This window comes from Suricata suricatta, chromosome 16 (assembly GCF_006229205.1).
Source record: "Suricata suricatta isolate VVHF042 chromosome 16, meerkat_22Aug2017_6uvM2_HiC, whole genome shotgun sequence".
Lineage (NCBI taxonomy): Eukaryota > Metazoa > Chordata > Mammalia > Carnivora > Herpestidae > Suricata > Suricata suricatta.
Window position 1 is genome coordinate 16,071,915 of NC_043715.1, and position 10,479 is coordinate 16,082,393.

At 47.7% G+C, this 10,479-nt stretch overlaps 1 protein-coding gene across 3 annotated transcripts in view; it reads right to left on the reverse strand.

Annotated features, from left to right (window-relative positions):
• The window catches only part of NFAT5 (nuclear factor of activated T cells 5), a 173,276-nt gene extending 168,035 nt beyond the window's left edge, over positions 1-5,241 (reverse strand). For all 3 annotated transcript variants that reach the window (XM_029924547.1, XM_029924546.1, XM_029924542.1), the window contains exons 1-2: positions 5,117-5,241; positions 4,391-4,462 (exon numbers count right to left, since the gene is read on the reverse strand). The gene's annotated coding sequence lies outside the window, so the exon portion shown is untranslated. The remainder of the gene's footprint in view (positions 1-4,390; positions 4,463-5,116) is intronic.
• Between the last annotated feature and the right edge of the window lie 5,238 nt (positions 5,242-10,479).

Genomic DNA, 10,479 nt, shown 5'->3' on the forward strand with positions numbered 1-10,479 from the left:
TTTTTTTTTTTTTTTAACATTTATTAATTTCTGAGGGACAGAGAAGGACAGAGTATAAGTGGGGGTGGGGCAGAGAGAGAGGGAGACACAATCTGAAGGAGGCTCCAGGCTCTGAGCTGTCAGCACAGAGCCTGACACGGGGCTTGATCTCATGACGCAAGATCATGACCTGAGTCGAAGTCAGATGCTTAACCGACTGAGCCACCCAGACGCCCCTGTTTTGTATTTTAAGTAGGCTCCCCACCCAGCACAGACCCCAGGGCAGGGCCTGAATTTATAACCCCAAGATCAAGACCTGAACTGAGATCAAGAGTCAGGTCCCTGGTTTCCCATACCATTAACATCTCACAGTACGGTACCTTTGTTACAATTAACACACCAGTGTTGATATATCATTGTTTACTAAAGCCCAGAGTTGATTCAGATTTCCTCAGTTTACCTAATGTCTGTGTCCCAGGACCCCATCCAGGACACTCTATTACATGTGGACATCATAAATGTTCCTCAGGCTCCTCTTAACTATGACAGTTTCTCAGACTTTCCTCATTTTTGATGACCTTGACAGTTTTTTAAATTATGGTAAAAAAAAAAAAAACCAACACATAAAATCTACCATCTCAACCCTACTTAAGTGGATAGTCAGTAGCATTAAGTACATTCACGCTGCTGTGCAATAGATCTCCAGAATGTTTTCACCTTGCAAAACTGAAATGCTACATTCATAAACAACAACTTTTCCCCCTCTCCCCAGCCCCTGGTAACCATTCTACTTTGTGTTTCTATGAATTTGACTACTTTATTTTTTTAAAGTTTATTCATTTAATATGTTAGTAATCTCTACACTCAATGTGGGGCTTGAACTCACAATCCAAGATCAAGAGTCGCACATCTACCGACTGAGCCAGCCAGGCGCCCCCTGACTATTTTATTTCCTCTTTCAGATATGGGATCATACGGTATTTTCCTTTTTGCAACTGGCTTATTTCACTTATCGTAATGCCCTCCAGGTTCACCCATGTTGCAGCCTGTGTCAGAATCTCCTTCCTTTTCAAGGCCGAGCGCTACCCCGTCATGTGTCCCTACCGCGGTTAGTTGATATGTTCATCCATCAGCAGACAGTTGTGTTGCTCCCACCCTGTGTCTGTTGTGAACAGAAGTAATTGGGAAACTGCCATATCGTTGTCCACAGCAGCTGTTGCACTTCACCTTCGCACCGGCGGTGCGCATGGCATCCACTGTTTCCGCATCCTTGCCAACACCTGCAATCGTCCAGGGGGTTTTGACAGGAGCCATCCTGATGGGTGTGAGGCAGTATCACATTATGGTTTTGACTTTCATTTACCTGATGATTAGTGATGGTGAGCATCTTCTCGTGCTCGTGGGCCATTTGCACATTTTCTTTAGAGAAATGTCTACTCAAGCCATTGGGTCCAAATTCTTATTACTAAGTGATAAATGCCTATGACACGATTTCTATATCTGGTCCCCTGTGCATAGGCATTTGGTTTGTTACTACCAGTCTTGGCTATTGCACATAAAGCTGCTGTGAACATTTTTGTAGAGGCTTTTTTGTAGGTCTGTGGTCTCGTTTCTCTTGGATAAATACTTTTGTACATCTCTGTACCGACCAGAGCTTAGGACCTAATTGGTACCAAAAAAAGGGAAAAAACAATGTAGGATAAAAAAAGTGTGACTAAGTCACAGAACTAAGACCTCTGTCGTAGTAATAATCCTTTCATATAATAAAGTCTCAATATGGAGCATGAATACCAATAGCACAGGCTGAATAAAAAGAAAGGACATCTGAGGTAGAGACTTAGTGATTCAGTTAAGAATTCTGAAAAAGGATAGGCTTTGAAGAAAAGCCAAAGCACGGGGACAACCAGAAACTTGCGCTTGCAAGGGACAGAGACTTCTGACCCCCACGCTGACCGGACAGGGAGTCCTGGAGGGTGTTCTGCTGGAGTCAAGACAGAGAGCCCCGCGCGGGGAGGCAGGCCGGGCTACAGCAAAGGCTGCCATGCCCATAGTTTGTTAAGAGAGATGTTTTGTGATGGTTTCTATCTTGCCGAGGAGCATTAATACCCTGTGTTTTCTCCTCTCCCTGGTTTGCCACACGGGGAGAGTTCGTCCTGGCCAGAATCATCCAGAGCAGGAGACGACCCAGCAACTTTCCTCCTTGGCTCGAGGAGATGTTTGTGTGTAGTCGGGAAATCTGGGCTTCTGCCTTTAACTAGCTGAATGTGCTTTCATCTCCAAACTTCCTTCCAGCTCTGAAATAGTGTGACCTAGCAACTGTACTTCTTTCTTCAGTAGATTTTTTTTTTAAGTTTCTTTATTTATTTGTTTTTAGTAATCTCTACACCCAAAGTAGGGCTCAAACTCATGACCCTGAAATTAAAAGTTGCATGCTCTACGGGGCAGCTGGGTGGCTCAGTTGGTTAAGTGTCTGAATTCCGCTCAGGTCATGATCCTACATTCGTGGGTTCGAACCCCACATCGGGCTCTCTGCTGACAGCTCAGAGCCTGGAGCCTGCTTCAGATTCTCTGTCTTCCTCTATCTCTGCCCCTCCCCACTCATGCTCTGTCTCTCTCTGTCTCTCAAAAAATAAAATAAAATGTTAAAAAAAAAAAAAGGAGTATCATGCTCTTCTGACTGAGCCACAGCCAGGCGCCCCTCTTCAGTAAATTTTTGTTCTATGTGTTCACCATAGAAAGTGAGAAAATACAATAAGGGAACAGAAGCACATATAAAATCACTCATGATTTCACTTCGCAGTGCTAACTCTTAACATATACTCGTTCACATAAAAATATATGATGAGTGCCTGCCATGTACTGAGACATTTGAAATCTATCTTTCTAGGCTATTTATATCTACATTTTAACAAAATGATCCTGTTTTATAACCTGCCTTTCACTCAAAAGACAGTTGTGAACACATTCCCATGTCAGTAAATATTTTCCCTACAGCATTCCAGTTTCTCATTAATCAACAGTCTTAAAGTTCAGTTTTGAACAAAGTCATAACCAGTTTTTAATGTTTATTTATTTTTGAGAGAGAAACAGAGCGTGAGTAGGGGAAGAGCAGAGAGAGAGGGAGACACAGAATCCAAAGCAGGCTCCAGGCTCTGAGCTGTCAGCACAGAGCCCGATGCAGGGCTTGAACTAATGAACCGTGAGATTATGACCTGAGCTGAAGTCGGACATTCAATTGAGGCACCCAGGTGCCCCAGTCATCACCACTTTTTAAGATAATTCCTAGAAGGAGACTTACTAGATCAATTAGTAATCACAGTTATGTGTTTGGGCCAGGCCAAGGTGGCCAGCATCCCACGCCTTTCTTTACATCTTTCCACTCAGGCGTATCCACTTACCAGGGCAGAGAACTGTACTGTCCATTACAGCGGGCACCAGATACCCACGGCTATGTATATTTAAGTTAAAGTTAATTAAAATAAAACAAAATAAACGATTCAGGTCCTCAATTCAACTAGCCACATTTCAAGCATTCAACAGGCATATGTAACTAACGGTTACTTCCATAGTCCAGAAAACATTACCATCAGCACAGAAAGTTCTATTAGACTTCACTGGTCCAGAATAATGTTCAACTGATGTTATTGTTATTTTTGGGGTAGAGAGATTTAAGGTAATTTTCCTTCTTATTGCATCTCTTGGCCCCTTTAAATGAGCATTTATGCTTTTGTTTTACACATATCATGTTTCTTTTTTTTTTTTAATGTTTTACTTACATTTGATACAGAGAGAGACAGAGCATGAGAAGCAGAGGGTCAGAGAGAGAGGGAGACACAGAATCCGAAGCAGGCTCCAGGCTCTGAGCTAGCTGTCAGCACAGAGCCTGACGCGGGGCTCGAACCCACGAACGTGAGATCTGACCTGAGCGGAAGTCGGAGGCTTAACCGACTGAGCCACCCAGGTGCTCTGACATATTATGTTTCAATGCTCTCTTCTCTTTGGAGAGCTAAACCTCATTCCCACTGGCCACCTGTGGATATTTGGTTATAGGAAATCTCCAGAGTCTTTATGTCTGGTCATTGCTTTGAATTCAAATTTCCCTCCCAGAGATAGAACTCAAAAATGTTGTATTAACAATCTTTATATAGGGGCACCTGGGCGGTTAAGTGTCCAACTCTTGATTTCAGCTCCAGTCATGATCTCATGGTCGTGAGATCATGCCCCACCTTGGGCTTAGCACTGAGCATGGAGCCTACTTGAGACTCTCCCTCTCTCCTTCCCTCTCTCTTGCCCCTCCCCCACTTGTGCTCTCTCTTGACTGAAAAAAAAAACAGAATCTTTATATAAATCTACTTAAATATGCATAAAGAAATTCTGAAAAGATACATAAGAAATTAAGGGCATTACTCACCTACAGCACGTGGAGAGGGTGTCTCTGCAGATGAGGGCAGGAATGGGAAGATTTTCTATGTGAATATATCACCTATTTAAACAGATTTAAAATATATCTTTTTAAAAATTATGCAAATAGCAAACAATTGTTAAAAAAAATAGTAGATGGTGAAATTCCTTTCCCTGAAGGCTACTGAGAGCCCCCAGACTGGTTAGAGAGTGTCACACCTGATAACCTGATGATATAAATGGCTGATGTGCTCTCAGTCCTTAGCCCCGAGTCCTGCCTCTCCTCCGAGCGATAAGAATTTTAAAAGGGCTCCAGGGCTTTTTCCCTCGCCTCTCCAAGTGGCCCTTGCTAAGACCCCATGTCCCTTTGGAAAGCACTGGCAGCAGACCTGTTTCCAGGGAACTGCAGAGCTGGTGCCAGTCGTTAGCCAGCCGTGGGGCTGCCCCCCTGGCCTCGCAGACTTAGCCCCTTTGCCTCTCAACCTCTCCCCTCCCCAGCTGTTCCTCTGGGCACACCTTTCCAAGGCAGCAGGGGCGAAGGGAGTGAGGGCCGTTTCCACAGTTCTGCGTGGAGCCTTGGTGTGGGAGACAGCCAGGGACACAGGGCACGAGTCCCCTCCAGGTCCCCTCCAGGAGGTAGGTGACAGCCCCTTAACTTGCTCATCTTGCCCAGCCTCCGTTCTAAGTCCACTGCCAACCCCCACCTTGCTGGACACATTTCTGAAACCTTACTTACTTCTTTGCGTTTCTGTGACAGGCTTGTCACACTGACTTTGCCAAGTCCATTCCCCGCTCCTTCACCGGGGCATCATCGTCCCGATCTTCACCAGGACAGTGCAGGGCACTTCCAGGGGACTGAATGGGCCCAGAGTCTGTGCAGGAAGGAAGTGGGGACATACGGGATGAGTCATCTACAAGTGTCTCTGATGCTCTTGGAGTTCAGCACCCAGTACCAGGACCAAATAGGGAAATCCCAGTTGTGGTGAGTGGCGGCCCCTGAGAGGCCCAGGAACTGGTCTAGCTTCAAAGGCTGCTCTCCCGGCCACACAAGACTGAAACCAGCAAATCCACAGAGACAGAGAGTAGATTAGTGGCTGCCAGGGACTAGGGTTGGGGGGATGGGAAGTGACTGCTAGTGGGTAGAGGGCTTCTTTTTGGAGTAAAGAAAATGTTCTGGAATTGGACTGTGGTGACAGTTGCTCTGTGAATATACTAAAAATCACTTAAGTATCCACTTAAAATTTTTTTTAACATTTTAAAAACATTATTTAACATTATAAATTTTTTAACATTTTTAAACATTTTTTTCATTTTTAGAGAGAGAGATAGAGTGTGAGTGGGGGAGGGGCAGAGAGAAAGGGAGACACAGAATCCGAAGCAGGCTCCAGGCTCTGAGCTGTCAGCACAGAGATCGACACGGGACTCGAACCCACGAACCATGAGATCATGACCTGAGCTGAAGTTGGATACTTAACCAACTGAGCCACCCAGGCGCCCCAAGTATCCACTTTAAAAGGGTGAATTTTGTGAAATGTGAATTGTATCTCAATAAAAAATCAGAGGGTTGCAAATCTATTGAGAGCCTGACATGCAATAAAACGCACCTGTTTAATATAGAGTTCAATGATTTTTGGCAAAGACGCCAATGCCGCCACCACCCTCATCAAAACAGAATATGTCCATCACCCCAGAAAGTAACCGTTTGCCCCTTCAGGATTTTTTTTTCAACAAAACTGAACAGAATGCAAAGTATCATACATACATCACACATAGTAAGGGTCTTAGTTCACAAAATTTATATTTTGATTATATTTAAAGATACATAAACATACATTATAAGGTTGCGGTGTGGGTCACAGTCAAAACAATGTAAAAGTTCCCACTGAAACGTGAAGTGCCACACAAAGCGTTGGTGGAAGTTGTAGAAGCGCTACGCGCTCGCTCTGATGGGCGCTATGTGCCGAGAACTCTGCTAAGCACTTGGGCGTACAACCTCATCGAATCCTTACAGCCGCCAGGTACACACGCCACATCGTCTCCTTCCACAGATGGGAAAACCACGGCTTCCCTCCCTGCGCTGGAAACTAGTTTTATCTGATCCTAAAACGTACGTTCCTAATGCCTTGGTTTCCTCTTTATGGGCTTCCAACTCCCACTGAAATGCCAAGTCCTGGAGGATACAGACATGATCTGTCGGCCAACCTCAGTTAACTCACTCAAGTACCGTGGAAACGAGAAGAGAGAAAAAAGACACGGTCCTCCCTGCATTGAACTTGTAGTCTAGTAGGCAGCACCCAGCAGATGGCTAAAAACACCAAAGACAAGGTCACAGCGTCACGCTGCTCTGTGTAACCCTGGGTGTAGCCGGGGCGTGAGGCGCTGGCTCTTCCTGTGTGCCGTCACCGGGCATGTGGCCCCAGTCGTTCTCTGGCACAGGCCTGGGCAGTCGGGCCGGGGCAAACCTGCAAGGCCCAGTCCGTTCTAGGCTGCTCTAAAAGGCCTGAGACCCACAGGGGTCTCGGGTGGCGCACACAATCACCTTCCAGAACCCTGCGGAGTCCTCCTACCAAGCAACTGGGCACAGGGCAGCAGGGCAGGATTTCCAGCACAGAATTTGTCATCAGAGTCTTTGCCCCTGAGCAAGCCTCCATGATACACCGGTAAGGACCCTCAGTCTCCCATTTCAAGAGTCAACAGAGAGCAGAGGCTCTACCTTCCAGTTAGCCCTAAGTGATTTCACCCAAATTGAATGAGTGCTAATGAGCTTATTTGTCTCAAGACGCAAACTCCTTCTTTATTAGATTCTCTGGCACTGTGAAATCTTCTGACTATTGGGACTGTTTTAGAACATGACTCTTAGGGGCGCCTGGGTGGCTCAGTCGGTTGAGGGTCCAGCTTTGGCTCAGGTCATGATCTCATGGTTCATGGTTTCGAGCCCCACGTCGGGCTCTATGCTGACAGCTAGCTCAGAGCCTGGAGCCTGCTTTGAATTCTGTGTCTCCCTCTCTCTCTGACCCTCCCCTGCTCACACTGTCTCTGTCTCTCAAAAATAAATTTAAAAATTTTTTTTAATTTTTTTAAACATTAAAAAAATTAAAAAAAAAAAACCTCTTAAACATCACTGCTCTTAGCACACCCCCAGGGTCTGGAAAAGTCAGCAGACCCTCCACAGAGACCAGTTTTCATCCAGGCTCCTCAGTGTGCTCAGCTGGTCTGACCAGCCCAGGGCCGATGTAGAAAGAAGTGGAGTCAGACAGACCTGGGTTTGGATCTCAGCCCTGTCACTTGTTAGCTATGTGACGTTGGGCAATTAAACTAACCTCTGAACTTCAGTTTCCTCATCTTAAAAAAAAAAAAAAAAAAAAAAGAGGCTAATAAGGTGAGGCTCACAGGGTTCTTGGATAATGAGATCAAGGTATGCAGTTGGCACTTAATACATATCAGCTGTCCTTCCCCTCCTGCCTGCCAAGCAGATTGACATTCTGCAGAGACAAGAACAGCCAAGCAACAAGCAACTTTTTCTTCAGGAAGATTTGTATCTTTGTTACTGTTTTTCCTGGAAGGGCATGAACAGGAAACCTTGGACTGGCGGGGACGCCATAACTTTGGCCCTTCTAAATGTATTAACCTTAGGTTTCCATGGGGTCTTAGCGGCCTTCACCTGGAAAACAGTCTCCTCCTGTCTCTGCCTGTAGCGCCACCGAGAGGCCCCGCTGTAGCGCCGTCCCCCACTCACCTGGCCCCCGCGACCGGCCTGCGCTGCCTCCACTTCCGCTCTCGCTCTCTCCAGATAGGCTTCTCTCCAGGAGGCCGGTTCCCAAACTGCAAATGAGACCACATCAGAAGACGCCCGCTCTAGCCCTTCCGTGGTCTTTCCGGCAAAGCCCACAGCGATCTGCCCACCGCCTACCTCTCCCCTCCCTCCCCTCTACTCTCCTCCCTCCCCACGTGCGAGGCCCTGCAGCAGCCGCCCATGTCCACCTGGGGCTCGCTTTTCCCCCCGTGGAGGCTTCCTTCTCAATATTCAGGCTCGAGCTCCAGTGCCACCTGTTCAGAGAGATGCGCCACCGGCACATCTATCACTTCGTCGCATTTATTTTCCTACTTGCACTTGTGACTACCTAAGATTCTCTGGGGCCTTGTCTGTCTCATTCACCACGTGCCCACTGGGGGACCTAGAACACTGCCTGGCGCAGGGCAGGCAGAAATACCTGTTTGTTACTTAAATGAACTCCTTTGTCTCGCCACTGAAGCATGAACCAGTGATCTTCAGGATGGTCTGTCTTCATAGGAGAGCTTCTAATATGTAAGTGTCTAGACAGTCCTTTTATTTTTGGCAATTTTGGCAAAGTGACTTGCTTCTGGAATTTAACAAAACCAGACAACGCCTGTCTCCCTAGTCTCATCCAAAGCTGTGCCCCCTCGTCTAGAATCTGCAGAGACTCTTGCTGTTTGGCCCTTCTGTAATAGCTAGGCTTGGATGAGCCCAAAGTTTCACAAATCCCACTGGAATATTCTGCTGCCTGAAAAACTGGAGCAACACTGGACTGGAGCCTCTGAGCCAAAAGCAGCTTGAAACTAGCGAAGGCCCCTGCTCCTCGGAGGCGAGGCACATGGGATTAATTCAGGCCGAAGGCAGGCAAGAAATGCTGGCCCCTGAGAAGTGCTAAAGAAAGGGAATTTTAAGATCCAGACCGAAAAGAAAGAAGGGGCGGAGGGGATGGGCGGGGGGGGGGGGGGGGGGGGGGGGGGGGGGGGGGGGGGGGGGGGGGGGGGGGGGGGGGGGGGGGGGGGAGAGTTAGAAGGTCTGACCTTCCTTAACCCAAGGGATCTTAACCTGTTAGGATTGATGTTAAATGTTTAATTTGGAAGGGGTGTGTGTGCGTGTTTTAGGGAGAGGGTCTATGGTTTTTGTCAGGGTTGCAGTGGGCTCTGTGCCCCCAAACCACAGATCTAAAAGGCATGCAATCAGGTTAGCAAATCATCTCCATCCTAAACATGACCTGAACTGAAACAATCACGAGAAAGGAAAAGTGCTTTGTGCTCCAAAGAAAACAAAAGCCATTTCCAACAGGAATTGGCTGTCACATTCTCTGCACTTGGAAAAAAAAAATCAACAGAGCATCCGCCCAGCCTGCTCAAGGCCCATCCCTTAAGCCCAGGTCTCTAGGGAAGGCAGTGAGCCTTTGTTTTCCAGTCTGTGGGCAACTGGCTGGGCCGGGAGCCAGAGAGGAGAGACCTTTCTGGAAGAAAATACAGAGAGGTGCCAAGTGGTGTGGGCTAGAGGCCCCCGGAGGTGGGCTCTGGCTGATGCCACAAGCCCCACCGGTGAGGAAGAACGTGCCTGTCGTAGACCCATTTCTTTCCTGCTGTCTTTCTTGATTTGGCTCCAGCTAAAATGTGGGGCCAGCTTTTCCCTCTGGGTGCTCCGAAGCACCACCATTTTAGTCACAGGCCTGGATGCCTTTCTAAGCAGATTTTGGACTCTTCTTGGTCAGCAAGCCTACCTGTGGCCCCTTAGCTAGGACACTGAAGCTCCTGCCCGTTCAAGGCGGCGTGTCACATCTGGTGTTCAGAAAGGATACTCCCTTCCCCTGGCCTTCTCGCCTTCGTGAAGGAAGAACCTGCGATGTGGCAAAGTCCCAATAAATGCTGGGAGGAGGCCTGGGAGCAGGCGGGCGGCCCCAAGCCAGCGCGCTGTGCCAGCACTCGGTGTAACCTCCGGGGAGGGCGCAGTCCACACACGTCCTGGCTTCCGAGAGGTAGGCCCTGGGTGTCAGCCCACAGCCGTGGCCTCTCCACGCGTCCCGTGGAGTCACACTCCGACTTGAGTTGTTATTTTTTGAGGTTTGTGTATGTTCTGTCTTTAATATATCCCAGAGGGCATTCTTGATTTCCTCCCCTACATGTGATTCTCCTCCATGCTTCCCCATCTCAATAAATAGCACTCGAATCACCTAGCGGCTCCTCCTTCAGGCCCCAGCTCCACGGCACCGCCTCCTTCTCCTTGGAAAGACCTTCCCAGGCAGCAAATCTAGTGTCTTCCCGCACCCCCCACACACACCCACACGCCAAGATGCTCTCTTTCATGTCAGCCTG